Source organism: Schistocerca gregaria, chromosome 5, assembly GCF_023897955.1.
Source record: "Schistocerca gregaria isolate iqSchGreg1 chromosome 5, iqSchGreg1.2, whole genome shotgun sequence".
NCBI lineage: Eukaryota > Metazoa > Arthropoda > Insecta > Orthoptera > Acrididae > Schistocerca > Schistocerca gregaria.
The window spans coordinates 73,900,541-73,916,332 of NC_064924.1; the positions used below are offsets into that span (position 1 = coordinate 73,900,541).

At 51.5% G+C, this 15,792-nt stretch overlaps 8 non-coding genes across 8 annotated transcripts; all 8 read right to left on the bottom strand.

The window, feature by feature from the left end:
- Positions 1–230: 230 nt before the first annotated feature.
- LOC126273840 (5S ribosomal RNA) lies at positions 231–349 on the bottom strand. The gene has a single exon (XR_007549677.1). It is a non-coding gene; the product is annotated as a 5S ribosomal RNA (ribosomal RNA).
- A 1,079-nt stretch (positions 350–1,428) lies between these two features.
- LOC126274130 (5S ribosomal RNA) lies at positions 1,429–1,547 on the bottom strand. Its single transcript, XR_007549957.1, has one exon. It is a non-coding gene; the product is annotated as a 5S ribosomal RNA (ribosomal RNA).
- A 1,080-nt stretch (positions 1,548–2,627) lies between these two features.
- On the bottom strand, positions 2,628–2,746 carry LOC126273845 (5S ribosomal RNA). The gene has a single exon (XR_007549681.1). It is a non-coding gene; the product is annotated as a 5S ribosomal RNA (ribosomal RNA).
- A 1,079-nt stretch (positions 2,747–3,825) lies between these two features.
- LOC126273853 (5S ribosomal RNA) lies at positions 3,826–3,944 on the bottom strand. The gene has a single exon (XR_007549689.1). It is a non-coding gene; the product is annotated as a 5S ribosomal RNA (ribosomal RNA).
- Positions 3,945–10,830: 6,886 nt separating this feature from the next.
- LOC126273846 (5S ribosomal RNA) lies at positions 10,831–10,949 on the bottom strand. Its single transcript, XR_007549682.1, has one exon. It is a non-coding gene; the product is annotated as a 5S ribosomal RNA (ribosomal RNA).
- Positions 10,950–11,999: 1,050 nt separating this feature from the next.
- LOC126273855 (5S ribosomal RNA) lies at positions 12,000–12,118 on the bottom strand. The gene has a single exon (XR_007549691.1). It is a non-coding gene; the product is annotated as a 5S ribosomal RNA (ribosomal RNA).
- Positions 12,119–13,198: 1,080 nt separating this feature from the next.
- On the bottom strand, positions 13,199–13,317 carry LOC126274207 (5S ribosomal RNA). Its single transcript, XR_007550034.1, has one exon. It is a non-coding gene; the product is annotated as a 5S ribosomal RNA (ribosomal RNA).
- Positions 13,318–14,397: 1,080 nt separating this feature from the next.
- LOC126274244 (5S ribosomal RNA) lies at positions 14,398–14,516 on the bottom strand. The gene has a single exon (XR_007550070.1). It is a non-coding gene; the product is annotated as a 5S ribosomal RNA (ribosomal RNA).
- Positions 14,517–15,792: the final 1,276 nt, after the last annotated feature.

The following is a 15,792-nucleotide window of genomic DNA, read 5'->3' on the forward strand; positions in this document are numbered from 1 at the left end:
GCATTTCAAGTGCGCATCTGTCGATTCGCAGTGTTTCGTTACCTTCAAGGAGTTCCTACCACCCTTCCTTGGCGCATTCTTGCTCAAACTGAGTTCATTACTGTAATTTCGCATCTTACGTTTAATACAGTATTTTAAAATGCGTGTGGGTGCATCTTTGTTGCACCTGAGAGTTAGTATGAAAAGAGGGCTGCCAGGTGTAGTGACATGAAATTTAAAACAAGAGAGAGAGCCAACAGCACCCGGTGTTCCCAGGCGGTCACCCATCCAAGTACTAACCCGGCCCGATGTTGCTTAACTTCGGTGATCGGACGAGAACCGGTATATTCAACATGGTATGGCCGTTGGCGTCCTTATACTGTAGCCGCACGGCAGAAGAATGCTTCGCCTCTCCTCCCAACACACGCACTCGCCATTTTCGGTGGCACATTTGACGCAAAGCACGTCCTTCCACCTCGACACTCGCGGGAGACGCACCATGTTATTGTTATCCAGCGCAGGTCTTGCGCGCGGCCGGCCGGCGGGTGGACTGCGCGGGGTGTGGCAGTGTCCTGCTGGACCGAGGGAAGCGTTCTCACCTGCCTGACACGCGTCGCGCTTCCAGATATTTGCGTAATTCGCATGGTGCATTCTCGGCTGTCCCTTCCGTCCCGACTTGTCCCGACTTTGCTCGACTGCCGCTCGCTGCCGCTCGGGTCGTGGTCCATATGACAGCACAAGCACGAGAAACAACTGCGAGACTGGCGCCGGACTGACCGGCTTGTGCGAGGCGCCGTGTGCGGCCGTTCGGAGCTACTAGAGCAGCTCTGTGCCGTGCCATGGAAAGGTGCGAAAACACGGACACAAGACACAGGCGGTTCGACAAAGCATCCATCTCTTCTAGCGGCGAAAGATAAATTTTTGTTTACAAATATGCATTTGTGCACTGCTACAAAACTATAAGCCCTGACGTAATTCAGAACAGTCCTGTCGTGTCATACTCTTGTTATTTCTAGAGACACTTTGTCTGTCTTCATTTTTTGGCTACCCCTGCCAGCCCTATTTTCCAGAGTTCCCTGGCGGTCACCGATCCGAATACTAACGTTGTTGCTTATCGTCGGTGATCGTACCGGAACAGTTGATTTTCTGTTTTTTTAGTTTTTTATTTAATTATTTAGTTTTTGGAATTTTGCGCTCCTACAAAACAGTAGGCTCTGACGCATTTCAAGTGCGCATCTGTCGATTCGCAGTGTTTCGTTACTTTCAAGGAGTTCCTACCACCCTTCCTTGGCGCATTCTTGCTCAAACTGAGTTCATTACTGTAATTTCGCATCTTACGTTTAATACAGTATTTTAAAATGCGTGTGGGTGCATCTTTGTTGCACCTGAGAGTTAGTATGAAAAGAGGGCTGCCAGGTGTAGTGACATGAAATTTAAAACAAGAGAGAGAGCCAACAGCACCCGGTGTTCCCAGGCGGTCACCCATCCAAGTACTAACCCGGCCCGATATTGCTTAACCTCGGTGATCGGACGAGAACCGGTGTATTCAACATGGTATGGCCGTTGGCGTCCTTATACTGTAGCCGCACGGCAGAAGAATGCTTCGCCTCTCCTCCCAACACACGCACTCGCCATTTTCGGTGGCACATTTGACGCAAAGCACGTCCTCCCAACTCGACACTCGCAGGAGACGCACCATGTTATTGTTATCCAGCGCAGGTCTTGCGCGCGGCCGGCCGGCGGGTGGACTGCGCGGGGTGTGGCAGTGTCCTGCTGGACCGAGGGAAGCGTTCTCACCTGCCTGACACGCGTCGCGCTTCCAGATATTTGCGTAATTCGCATGGTGCATTCTCGGCTGTCCCCTTCCGTGCCGACTTGTCCCGACTTTGCTCGACTGCCGCTCGCTGCCGCTCGGGTCGTGGTCCATATGACAGCACAAGCACGAGAAACAACTGCGAGACTGGCGCCGGACTGACCGGCGTGTGCGAGGCGCCGTGTGCGGCCGTTCAGAGCTACTAGAGCAGCTCTGTGCCGTGCCATGGAAAGGTGCGAAAACACGGACACAAGACACAGGCGGTTCGACAAAGCATCCATCTCTTCTAGCGGCGAAAGATAAATTTTTGTTTACAAATATGCAATTGTGCACTGCTACAAAACTATAAGCCCTGACGTAATTCAGAACAGTCCTGTCGTGTCATACTCTTGTTATTTCTAGAGACACTTTGTCTGTCTTCATTTTTTGGCTACCCCTGCCAGCCCTATTTTCCAGAGTTCCCTGGCAGTCACCGATCCGAATACTAACGTTGTTGCTTATCGTCGGTGATCGTACCAGAACAGTTGATTTTCTGTTTTTTTAGTTTTTTATTTAATTATTTAGTTTTTGGAATTTTGCGCTCCTACAAAACAGTAGGCTCTGACGCATTTCAAGTGCGCATCTGTCGATTCGCAGTGTTTCGTTACTTTCAAGGAGTTCCTACCACCCTTCCTTGGCGCATTCTTGCTCAAACTGAGTTCATTACTGTAATTTCGCATCTTACGTTTAATACAGTATTTTAAAATGCGTGTGGGTGCATCTTTGTTGCACCTGAGAGTTAGTATGAAAAGAGGGCTGCCAGGTGTAGTGACATGAAATTTAAAACAAGAGAGAGAGCCAACAGCACCCGGTGTTCCCAGGCGGTCACCCATCCAAGTACTAACCCGGCCCGATGTTGCTTAACTTCGGTGATCGGACGAGAACCGGTGTATTCAACATGGTATTGCCGTTGGCGTCCTTATACTGTAGCCGCACGGCAGAAGAATGCTTCGCCTCTCCTCCCAACACACGCACTCGCCATTTTCGGTGGCACATTTGACGCAAAACACGTCCTCCCAACTCGACACTCGCAGGAGACGCACCATGTTATTGTTATCCAGCGCAGGTCTTGCGCGCGGCCGGCCGGCGGGTGGACTGCGCGGGGTGTGGCAGTGTCCTGCTGGACCGAGGGAAGCGTTCTCACCTGCCTGACACGCGTCGCGCTTCCAGATATTTGCGTAATTCGCATGGTGCATTCTCGGCTGTCCCCTTCCGTGCCGACTTGTCCCGACTTTGCTCGACTGCCGCTCGCTGCCGCTCGGGTCGTGGTCCATATGACAGCACAAGCACGAGAAACAACTGCGAGACTGGCGCCGGACTGACCGGCGTGTGCGAGGCGCCGTGTGCGGCCGTTCAGAGCTACTAGAGCAGCTCTGTGCCGTGCCATGGAAAGGTGCGAAAACACGGACACAAGACACAGGCGGTTCGACAAAGCATCCATCTCTTCTAGCGGCGAAAGATAAATTTTGTTTACAAATATGCAATTGTGCACTGCTACAAAACTATAAGCTCTGACGTAATTCAGAACAGTCCTGTCGTGTCATACTCTTGTTATTTCTAGAGACACTTTGTCTGTCTTCATTTTTTGGCTACCCCTGCCAGCCCTATTTTCCAGAGTTCCCTGGCGGTCACCGATCCGAATACTAACGTTGTTGCTTATCGTCGGTGATCGTACCAGAACAGTTGATTTTCTGTTTTTTTAGTTTTTTATTTAATTATTTAGTTTTTGGAATTTTGCGCTCCTACAAAACAGTAGGCTCTGACGCATTTCAAGTGCGCATCTGTCGATTCGCAGTGTTTCGTTACCTTCAAGGAGTTCCTACCACCCTTCCTTGGCGCATTCTTGCTCAAACTGAGTTCATTACTGTAATTTCGCATCTTACGTTTAATACAGTATTTTAAAATGCGTGTGGGTGCATCTTTGTTGCACCTGAGAGTTAGTATGAAAAGAGGGCTGCCAGGTGTAGTGACATGAAATTTAAAACAAGAGAGAGAGCCAACAGCACCCGGTGTTCCCATGCGGTCACCCATCCAAGTACTAACCCGGCCCGATGTTGCTTAACTTCGGTGATCGGACGAGAACCGGTGTATTCAACATGGTATGGCCGTTAGCGTCCTTATACTGTAGCGGCACGGCAGAAGAATGCTTCGCCTCTCCTCCCAACACACGCACTCGCCATTTTCGGTGGCACATTTGACGCAAAGCACGTCCTTCCACCTCGACACTCGCGGGAGACGCACCATGTTATTGTTATCCAGCGCAGGTCTTGCGCGCGGCCGGCCGGCGGGTGGACTGCGCGGGGTGTGGCAGTGTCCTGCTGGACCGAGGGAAGCGTTCTCACCTGCCTGACACGCGTCGCGCTTCCAGATATTTGCGTAATTCGCATGGTGCATTCTCGGCTGTCCCCTTCCGTGCCGACTTGTCCCGACTTTGCTCGACTGCCGCTCGCTGCCGCTCGGGTCGTGGTCCATATGACAGCACAAGCACGAGAAACAACTGCGAGACTGGCGCCGGACTGACCGGCGTGTGCGAGGCGCCGTGTGCGGCCGTTCGGAGCTACTAGAGCAGCTCTGTGCCGTGCCATGGAAAGGTGCGAAAACACGGACACAAGACACAGGCGGTTCGACAAAGCATCCATCTCTTCTAGCGGCGAAAGATAAATTTTTGTTTACAAATATGCAATTGTGCACTGCTACAAAACTATAAGCCCTGACGTAATTCAGAACAGTCCTGTCGTGTCATACTCTTGTTATTTCTAGAGACACTTTGTCTGTCTTCATTTTTTGGCTACCCCTGCCAGCCCTATTTTCCAGAGTTCCCTGGCGGTCACCGATCCGAATACTAACGTTGTTGCTTATCGTCGGTGATCGTACCAGAACAGTTGATTTTGCCCCCAGGGGCTCAGCATTCACTTGCTGAGTACGGGCTTGGCGACCCCGGGGTCCTGAGCTGGGGACTGGTCTGCGCCGCCAGTGCCCTGACACCGTAACCCCCGGACATGCTTCGGCGACCACCGTACGGCGCGGCGGTGAAACGTTGTGTGCTGCGGGGAATGGTAATCTTGGCTTGACCGCCTGGATTGCGAGGAAGGCCAACCTCTATAAAAACCCCTCAATCTTTCGGTGTGCTCCGCGCCTAGAAGATGCATGGCTGTTGGGGTGGAACAGTCGCAAGCGGGCAACCTCTGGGGCACCTGCCGCACCCCAGTTGTAAAAGGCTTACTCAGGCACGCGGGGCTCTGTCTGAGCGGACTTTTAGTTCCCTAGCTGCTCGTGGGACCACAATGGACCCTTCGACCTCTACTTTTCCCCCTACCAGTGGCTTGGGTGGGCCGCTGGTAGGAAAACACACCCAATCGAAAAAGCGGCTACGCGCTGCGAGTCCTCCAGCGCCTGGTGTTGCTAGAGATTTAACAGAATGTAGTAACGGAGCACATGCTGATCATCAGAATGTGTTTTTGATTCTTAAAAGGAAGGAGGGTAGCTTTGAGAGGGTTTCTCCCTTTTACATCCACAAGGGTCTTGAGGGAATTGCAGGAACGCTGAAATCTGTAAAGCGACTGCGCAATGGGACTCTGTTAGTTGAAACTTCTAGTTCCCGTCAAGTCGCTGCCCTTCGGAAAGCAAATTGTCTAGGAGAGTACGCTGTCGAGACCGAGCTCCACTCCACTTTGAACTATAGTAAGGGTGTTGTGACGTGTAGGGACTTGGTGGATATCCCCATAGACGTGCTAAAATCTGAGTGGGCTGATGAAGGAATTGTTGACGTGCAGCACATTATGAAACGAGTCAATGGGGACCTCGTCAAATCTGACTCGTTTATTCTCACATTCAGTTGCCCGAGACTGCCGGAGCATGTTAAAGCGGGGTTCTTACGTTTGTCCGTACGGCCATATTTCCCCAACCCAATGCGCTGTTTTAAATGTCAGCGCTTTGGGCATACTACGTTGGGGTGCAATGGAATAGCCACGTGTGGTAAATGTGGTCAGCCTGCCCATGACGGAGCCGATTGTTCCTCGCCTGTGAAGTGCGTGAATTGCTCTGGGAGTCACCCTGTCTGGAGCCGGATCTGCCCCATCTATCTCGAAGAGCGGAAGGTACAGGAGATTAAAACCTCTAAGCGCATCCCCTATGGTGAGGCCAAGAAGATCTTTAAGGCCATGCAACCTCCTGTTTGTTCCACATCTTTCGCTTCCGCTCTCAAAAAACCGGTCCAACTGGCCACTGTTGCTACACAAACGGAGGTTGCTAGTGTTAGCACTAAAACCTGCGCTTGCCAGTGCACTTGTGCTGCTGCGGTTGTTTTGCAATCTGCGGCTCTCCCCGCTACATCGGACAAGGCCGTGGTTGCTGACATTGAGGTACTTCCAGCCTCCCCCCATATGGCGCCTTCTGCCCAGGCGAGTCAACCTCCAACTGTTGACAAGGCTCTGCATTCCAAGCCCCCCAAGACAAAGCCTCAGAAGCTGAAGGTTCTGCCACCTGAGGAGACTAGTCAGCGTCGGTCCGATGATGATGCCATCGTACTGTCTGACATCTCCCGTGGGTCGTCATCGGATCTTATGGACATTGATGTCGACCGGGGGCGGTCTTCTCGCCCCAGGAATAAATCTCCGGCCAGTACGGTCTCTCCTCCAAAGCACAGAGGCAGGGTGAAAGTTCAGCCACCCTGATCACTGGCTCCCATATTACAGTGGAACCTGAATGGTTTCAGGACGCATGTGGCCGAATTACAACTCCTCATACGAGAGTGCCCCTTGTGCTTATGTCTCCAAGAGACACATTTTCGGGCCACTGATTCTCCTTCTTTACGCGGCTATACCGCATATCGAAAAGATGATCTGACGGGGCAAAGGGCAAAGGGTGGTGTTGCAGTTTTTGTCCATGATGTGCACCCCTCATCTGAGCTCCCTCTCGTCACCGACTTGCAAGCAGTTGCAGTTGACATTCTTGTGGGTCGGAGGCTCACAGTCTGTTCTGTTTATTTACCACCTCCGGATGCGATAGACACTGAGGCTCTCACGGACCTTATTAGCCAACTCCCTCGCCCATTTCTTCTTCTGGGGGACTTCAACGCTCATAATGTCTTATGGGGCTTTCCGACTACTTGCCCCAGGGGTCGCGTTCTGGAAAGCGTCATGATGTCTGAAGAACTGTGCCTCCTCAACTCTGGTGCTCCCACTCATTTCTGTACTGCTTCCGGATCGTCATCGGCTATTGACCTTTCCTTTTGCTCTCCTACACTCGCGGATTCTGCTCTGTGGGAGGCTGCAGCTGACCTCCATTCTAGTGACCACTTCCCCCTCTGGATTCGCCTCCTGGATGAGGCTGTGGCATTACCAGTGCCGCCCCGGTGGCACCTTTGCAGAGCTGACTGGACACTTTTCAGCCAACTGGCTGTTTTGGAACACCGTGCCAGCGTCCACGAATGGGTAGACCATGTTGCAGCCGTGATCTCTCATGCTGCTGAATTGTCCATCCCACGGTCATCCGGTCATCCCAAGAGGCGTCCTGTCCCTTGGTGGACCACTGAGTGCCACTCAGCCATCCGCGCCCGCCGTGCAGCACTGCGCCGCTTCAAGTGCCGTCCCTCAGCTGACAATCTTGCGGCCTTTCGAGTGGCAAGGGCCAGAGCGCGGCGGGTGATTAAAGAGAGCAAACGACGGTCATGGCAATCGTTCTTGAATTCCATCTCTCGCTCCACTAGTTCTACGAAAGTATGGGAAGCCATCAGGAGGATTTCCGGGAAACTCAGCCAGCTACCTGTCACGGCTTTGCTGCATCAGGGATGTCTCCTCACGGCGCCGAGAGACATTGCCCAGACACTGGCCATGCATTTTGCGGAATCTACCGCCACTATTAACTGTGATCCAGATTTCTGCCGCTACCGCACTGCCATCGAAAGGGGTCACTTGGACTTCCGGTCTCTAAATTCTGAACCCTATAACTGCCCCTTCACAATGTGGGAACTGGATTCTGCGCTGTCTGTGGCTCATGATACTGCGCCTGGTCATGATCAAATCCGGTACAGCATGCTGCGGCACCTGTCGCTGCCATCCAAGGAAGTTCTCCTGAACTGTTTCAATATGATATGGTTATCTGGCACGTACCCTGACTCGTGGAGGGAGGCAATTTTGATTCCCCTCCTCAAACCAGGGAAGGACCGAACGCATCCCAGTAGTTATCGGAGTATTGCCTTGACGAGCTGTGTTGGGAAGACGTTGGAACGCATGGTCAACCGCCGCCTGGTTTGGCTGCTCGAGACCAGGCAGCTCCTTAGCCCCTCTCAGTGTGGCTTTCGGAGATGTCGTTCCACTATAGACAACTTGACCCTGCTTGAGGCCGCCATCCAGCAGGCCTTTCTACGTAACCAGCATTGTCTAGGGGTCTTCTTTGACATTAATAAGGCGTATGACACTACTTGGCGCCGCCTTATCCTCAATCAACTCCATGGGTGGGGCTTTCGTGGCCGTCTCCCCATCTTCATTCGGTCCTTTCTTTCTCACCGCCTCTTTCGGTATCGGGTTGGTAATGTGCTATCGGATTTGTACGTGCAGGAGAATGGTGTTCCTCAGGGCAGCGTTTTAAGCGTCACCCTCTTTGCCGTTGCTATTAACAGTATCACGTCCACTATCCGGAGTCCTGCCCAATGCTCCTTGTTTGTGGACGATTTTGCTGTTTTCTGTTCTTCCTCCAGTCTTATCAGTGCTAGTCGGCAGTTACAGCTTACGATAAAGCGCTTAGAGGCATGGACTGCAAAGACGGGTTTTACCTTTTCTGCAGACAAATCTGTGTGTGTTCATTTTAATCGTTCTCGGCGTCTTTTTCCCTCCCCTGAATTGCGTCTGAGGGACACCGTTCTTCCTTTTAGAGACACTGTGAGGTTCCTGGGCCTCACTTTTGATTCCAAGTTGTCGTGGTTGCCTCACCTTAAAGACCTCAAGGTGCGGGCCCTGAAGGCACTGAATATTTTGAAGTGTCTGAGCCATCGGTCCTGGGGAGCAGATCGGGCGCGTCTGCTGCAGTTTTATAGGGCTTTCGTCCGATCGCGTCTTGACTATGCTTGCACCGTGTATGGGTCAGCAAGGCCTTCGTATCTGAAGATCCTTGACGCAGTACACCATGAGGGTATCAGGCTGGCCACTGGTGCCTTCCGTACCAGTCCCATCCCCAGCCTGTGTGCTGAGGCAGAGGAACCGCCGCTCGCCATCCGGCGGAAACTCCTCATGGTGCGACGGGTGTGTCATTTCCTTTCCTGTCCTACCTCCCCTGCGTACCCTACCGTTGCCCGACCGCCTATGGAACGTCTCTTTTCCAGTCGTCCCAGGGCAACAAAACCATTTGGGATTCGTGCCAAGCATTTGCTTGAGTCCCTTGGTGTGGAGCGTGTGGCCCCCCAACGACAAGGTTTTACTCGCCTGCCTCCCTGGTTGCTCCAGAGGCCCAGCATCCTTTTAGACTTGTCGGAGAACCGGAGGAACTGCACTCCGGCGTTTGTTTTTACCTCCTTATTTTACGATATTTTAAACCAGCATGCGGACCATGTACCTGTATTCACAGATGGCTCTAAACAGGGGGACACTGTTGGTTGTGCTGTTGTTTTCCCTGATCGAGTCGTCAAGTTACGGCTTCCTGCGGTGTTTACCATCCTCGATGCCGAATTGTTTGCAATATTGCGGGCATTGGAGCAGATGAGATGTGTTCCCAGTATTAAGTTCCTCATCTGTTCTGACTCCCTGAGTGCCCTTCAGGCCATTCAACACTTGTACCCAGCGGATACGGTCGTCCAGAACATCCATGATGCCCTACTCCACCTGCAACGGCAGGGGAAGGAGGTTTCTTTCTGCTGGGTGCCGGGGCACGTGGGTATTAGGGGCAACGAACTGGCGGATGTGGCTGCCAAAGATGCATGTTCCCTCCCTCACGTTGTTGAATGTGCCGTCCCCCTCCATGCTGTAACCTCCCTTTTGCGTTTTCGTGTTATGCATCAATGGGAAGAGGAGTGGTTGGCAGTTTCTGACAATAAGCTGCGTCTGGTAAAGGCCACTACGCGACCATGGCGTACGTCCTACCAGTCATACAGGCGGTATGAGGTTCTCCTCACTCGCCTCCGCATTGGACACAGTCCCTTCACGCATGGTTTTTTACTCCGGCGGGAGGACCCCCCAATCTGCAGTGCTTGTGGCGTCCAGATTACTGTCCGCCACATTTTACTTGACTGTCTTTTATTCTCTGACCAGAGGGCGGTGGTTTCCTTGCCACCGGATTTGCCCTCTATTTTGCAAGACGACGCAGCGACTGTCGTTGAGGTTTTACGGTTTTGTGTCCTGTCCAATCTGTTGCCTCGGATTTTAGGGAGAAGGTTTTAATGTGCTGCTGGGTGACTGGCTCACCCAGTTTTTAGGTAAGAGGTCCGCCAGTCACGATTACCTCCTTGTTTCACTTCGGTATCTGTTCTCTTTTCCTTGTGTTTCCTTTCCTTTTTTAGTGTGTTTCTTCTCCTCTTGTTTTGCCTCCGTCTGTGCGCATTTGGAACTGCGTCAGGCCTGTGTCTTTTAGCCGTTCTCCTTGTTCGGCGTCCGTCTTCGTCCCTTCACCGCCTGTGTTCCTGTTTCTATGCGCTTGGGCGCTGATGACCACGCTGTTTAGCGCCCGTAAACCTCAAACACACACACACACACACAACAGTTGATTTTCTGTTTTTTTAGTTTTTTATTTAATTATTTAGTTTTTGGAATTTTGCGCTCCTACAAAACAGTAGGCTCTGACGCATTTCAAGTGCGCATCTGTCGATTCGCAGTGTTTCGTTACTTTCAAGGAGTTCCTACCACCCTTCCTTGGCGCATTCTTGCTCAAACTGAGCTCATTACTGTAATTTCGCATCTTACGTTTAATACAGTATTTTAAAATGCGTGTGGGTGCATCTTTGTTGCACCTGAGAGTTAGTATGAAAAGAGGGCTGCCAGGTGTAGTGACATGAAATTTAAAACAAGAGAGAGAGCCAACAGCACCCGGTGTTCCCAGGCGGTCACCCATCCAAGTACTAACCCGGCCCGATGTTGCTTAACTTCGGTGATCGGACGAGAACCGGTGTATTCAACATGGTATTGCCGTTGGCGTCCTTATACTGTAGCCGCACGGCAGAAGAATGCTTCGCCTCTCCTCCCAACACACGCACTCGCCATTTTCGGTGGCACATTTGACGCAAAGCACGTCCTCCCAACTCGACACTCGCAGGAGACGCACCATGTTATTGTTATCCAGCGCAGGTCTTGCGCGCGGCCGGCCGGCGGGTGGACTGCGCGGGGTGTGGCAGTGTCCTGCTGGACCGAGGGAAGCGTTCTCACCTGCCTGACACGCGTCGCGCTTCCAGATATTTGCGTAATTCGCATGGTGCATTCTCGGCTGTCCCCTTCCGTGCCGACTTGTCCCGACTTTGCTCGACTGCCGCTCGCTGCCGCTCGGGTCGTGGTCCATATGACAGCACAAGCACGAGAAACAACTGCGAGACTGGCGCCGGACTGACCGGCGTGTGCGAGGCGCCGTGTGCGGCCGTTCGGAGCTACTAGAGCAGCTCTGTGCCGTGCCATGGAAAGGTGCGAAAACACGGACACAAGACACAGGCGGCGAAAGATAAATTTTTGTTTACAAATATGCAATTGTGCACTGCTACAAAACTATAAGCCCTGACGTAATTCAGAACAGTCCTGTCGTGTCATACTCTTGTTATTTCTAGAGACACTTTGTCTGTCTTCATTTTTTGGCTACCCCTGCCAGCCCTATTTTCCAGAGTTCCCTGGCGGTCACCGATCCGAATACTAACGTTGTTGCTTATCGTCGGTGATCGTACCAGAACAGTTGATTTTCTGTTTTTTAGTTTTTTATTTAATTATTTAGTTTTTGGAATTTTGCGCTCCTACAAAACAGTAGGCTCTGACGCATTTCAAGTGCGCATCTGTCGATTCGCAGTGTTTCGTTACTTTCAAGGAGTTCCTACCACCCTTCCTTGGCGCATTCTTGCTCAAACTGAGTTCATTACTGTAATTTCGCATCTTACGTTTAATACAGTATTTTAAAATGCGTGTGGGTGCATCTTTGTTGCACCTGAGAGTTAGTATGAAAAGAGGGCTGCCAGGTGTAGTGACATGAAATTTAAAACAAGAGAGAGAGCCAACAGCACCCGGTGTTCCCATGCGGTCACCCATCCAAGTACTAACCCGGCCCGATGTTGCTTAACTTCGGTGATCGGACGAGAACCGGTGTATTCAACATGGTATGGCCGTTAGCGTCCTTATACTGTAGCCGCACGGCAGAAGAATGCTTCGCCTCTCCTCCCAACACACGCACTCGCCATTTTCGGTGGCACATTTGACGCAAAGCACGTCCTTCCACCTCGACACTCGCGGGAGACGCACCATGTTATTGTTATCCAGCGCAGGTCTTGCGCGCGGCCGGCCGGCGGGTGGACTGCGCGGGGTGTGGCAGTGTACTGCTGGACCGAGGGAAGCGTTCTCACCTGCCTGACACGCGTCGCGCTTCCAGATATTTGCGTAATTCGCATGGTGCATTCTCGGCTGTCCCCTTCCGTCCCGACTTGTCCCGACTTTGCTCGACTGCCGCTCGCTGCCGCTCGGGTCGTGGTCCATATGACAGCACAAGCACGAGAAACAACTGCGAGACTGGCGCCGGACTGACCGGCGTGTGCGAGGCGCCGTGTGCGGCCGTTCGGAGCTACTAGAGCAGCTCTGTGCCGTGCCATGGAAAGGTGCGAAAACACGGACACAAGACACAGGCGGTTCGACAAAGCATCCATCTCTTCTAGCGGCGAAAGATAAATTTTTGTTTACAAATATGCAATTGTGCACTGCTACAAAACTATAAGCCCTGACGTAATTCAGAACAGTCCTGTCGTGTCATACTCTTGTTATTTCTAGAGACACTTTGTCTGTCTTCATTTTTTGGCTACCCCTGCCAGCCCTATTTTCCAGAGTTCCCTGGCGGTCACCGATCCGAATACTAACGTTGTTGCTTATCGTCGGTGATCGTACCAGAACATTTGATTTTCTGTTTTTTTAGTTTTTTATTTAATTATTTAGTTTTTGGAATTTTGCGCTCCTACAAAACAGTAGGCTCTGACGCATTTCAAGTGCGCATCTGTCGATTCGCAGTGTTTCGTTACCTTCAAGGAGTTCCTACCACCCTTCCTTGGCGCATTCTTGCTCAAACTGAGTTCATTACTGTAATTTCGCATCTTACGTTTAATACAGTATTTTAAAATGCGTGTGGGTGCATCTTTGTTGCACCTGAGAGTTAGTATGAAAAGAGGGCTGCCAGGTGTAGTGACATGAAATTTGAAACAAGAGAGAGAGCCAACAGCACCCGGTGTTCCCAGGCGGTCACCCGTCCAAGTACTAACCCGGCCCGATGTTGCTTAATTTCGGTGATCGGACGAGAACCGGTGTATTCAACATGGTATGGCCGTTGGCGTCCTTATACTGTAGCCGCACGGCAGAAGAATGCTTCGCCTCTCCTCCCAACACACGCACTCGCCATTTTCGGTGGCACATTTGACGCAAAGCACGTCCTTCCACCTCGACACTCGCGGGAGACGCACCATGTTATTGTTATCCAGCGCAGGTCTTGCGCGCGGCCGGCCGGCGGGTGGACTGCGCGGGGTGTGGCAGTGTCCTGCTGGACCGAGGGAAGCGTTCTCACCTGCCTGACACGCGTCGCGCTTCCAGATATTTGCGTAATTCGCATGGTGCATTCTCGGCTGTCCCCTTCCGTCCCGACTTGACCCGACTTTGCTCGACTGCCGCTCGCTGCCGCTCGGGTCGTGGTCCATATGACAGCACAAGCACGAGAAACAACTGCGAGACTGGCGCCGGACTGACCGGCGTGTGCGAGGCGCCGTGTGCGGCCGTTCGGAGCTACTAGAGCAGCTCTGTGCCGTGCCATGGAAAGGTGCGAAAACACGGACACAAGACACAGGCGGTTCGACAAAGCATCCATCTCTTCTAGCGGCGAAAGATAAATTTTTGTTTACAAATATGCAATTGTGCACTGCTACAAAACTATAAGCCCTGACGTAATTCAGAACAGTCCTGTCGTGTCATACTCTTGTTATTTCTAGAGACACTTTGTCTGTCTTCATTTTTTGGCTACCCCTGCCAGCCCTATTTTCCAGAGTTCCCTGGCGGTCACCGATCCGAATACTAACGTTGTTGCTTATCGTCGGTGATCGTACCAGAACATTTGATTTTCTGTTTTTTTAGTTTTTTATTTAATTATTTAGTTTTTGGAATTTTGCGCTCCTACAAAACAGTAGGCTCTGACGCATTTCAAGTGCGCATCTGTCGATTCGCAGTGTTTCGTTACCTTCAAGGAGTTCCTACCACCCTTCCTTGGCGCATTCTTGCTCAAACTGAGTTCATTACTGTAATTTCGCATCTTACGTTTAATACAGTATTTTAAAATGCGTGTGGGTGCATCTTTGTTGCACCTGAGAGTTAGTATGAAAAGAGGGCTGCCAGGTGTAGTGACATGAAATTTAAAACAAGAGAGAGAGCCAACAGCACCCGGTGTTCCCAGGCAGTCACCCATCCAAGTACTAACCCGGCCCGATGTTGCTTAACTTCGGTGATCGGACGAGAACCGGTATATTCAACATGGTATGGCCGTTTGCGTCCTTATACTGTAGCCGCACGGCAGAAGAATGCTTCGCCTCTCCTCCCAACACACGCACTCGCCATTTTCGGTGGCACATTTGACGCAAAGCACGTCCTTCCACCTCGACACTCGCGGGAGACGCACCATGTTATTGTTATCCAGCGCAGGTCTTGCGCGCGGCCGGCCGGCGGGTGGACTGCGCGGGGTGTGGCAGTGTCCTGCTGGACCGAGGGAAGCGTTCTCACCTGCCTGACACGCGTCGCGCTTCCAGATATTTGCGTAATTCGCATGGTGCATTCTCGGCTGTCCCCTTCCGTCCCGACTTGTCCCGACTTTGCTCGACTGCCGCTCGCTGCCGCTCGGGTCGTGGTCCATATGACAGCACAAGCACGAGAAACAACTGCGAGACTGGCGCCGGACTGACCGGCGTGTGCGAGGCGCCGTGTGCGGCCGTTCGAAGCTACTAGAGCAGCTCTGTGCCGTGCCATGGAAAGGTGCGAAAACACGGACACAAGACACAGGCGGTTCGACAAAGCATCCATCTCTTCTAGCGGCGAAAGATAAATTTTTGTTTACAAATATGCAATTGTGCACTGCTACAAAACTATAAGCCCTGACGTAATTCAGAACAGTCCTGTCGTGTCATACTCTTGTTATTTCTAGAGACACTTTGTCTGTCTTCATTTTTTGGCTACCCTTGCCAGCCCTATTTTCCAGAGTTCCCTGGCGGTCACCGATCCGAATACTAACGTTGTTGCTTATCGTCGGTGATCGTACCGGAACAGTTGATTTTCTGTTTTTTTAGTTTTTTATTTAATTATTTAGTTTTTGGAATTTTGCGCTCCTACAAAACAGTAGGCTCTGACGCATTTCAAGTGCGCATCTGTCGATTCGCAGTGTTTCGTTACTTTCAAGGAGTTCCTACCACCCTTCCTTGGCGCATTCTTGCTGAAACTGAGTTCATTACTGTAATTTCGCATCTTACGTTTAATACAGTATTTTAAAATGCGTGTGGGTGCATCTTTGTTGCTCCTGAGAGTTAGTATGATTAGAGGGCTGCCAGGTGTAGTGACATGAAATTTAAAACAAGAGAGAGAGCCAACAGCACCTTTTTTTTTTTTTTTATTTTTTTATGAGAGGGAGCCAACAGCACCTTTTTTTTTTTTTTTTGAAATGTGATAAATGCCTCCCATTTATACGCCAAAAACAGAAAGAGGAAACGGAAAGATAAGGCGGATTCACACCGTAACAATCGATGATGACGACTGTCCAAAGGGAACACAAAACATTTG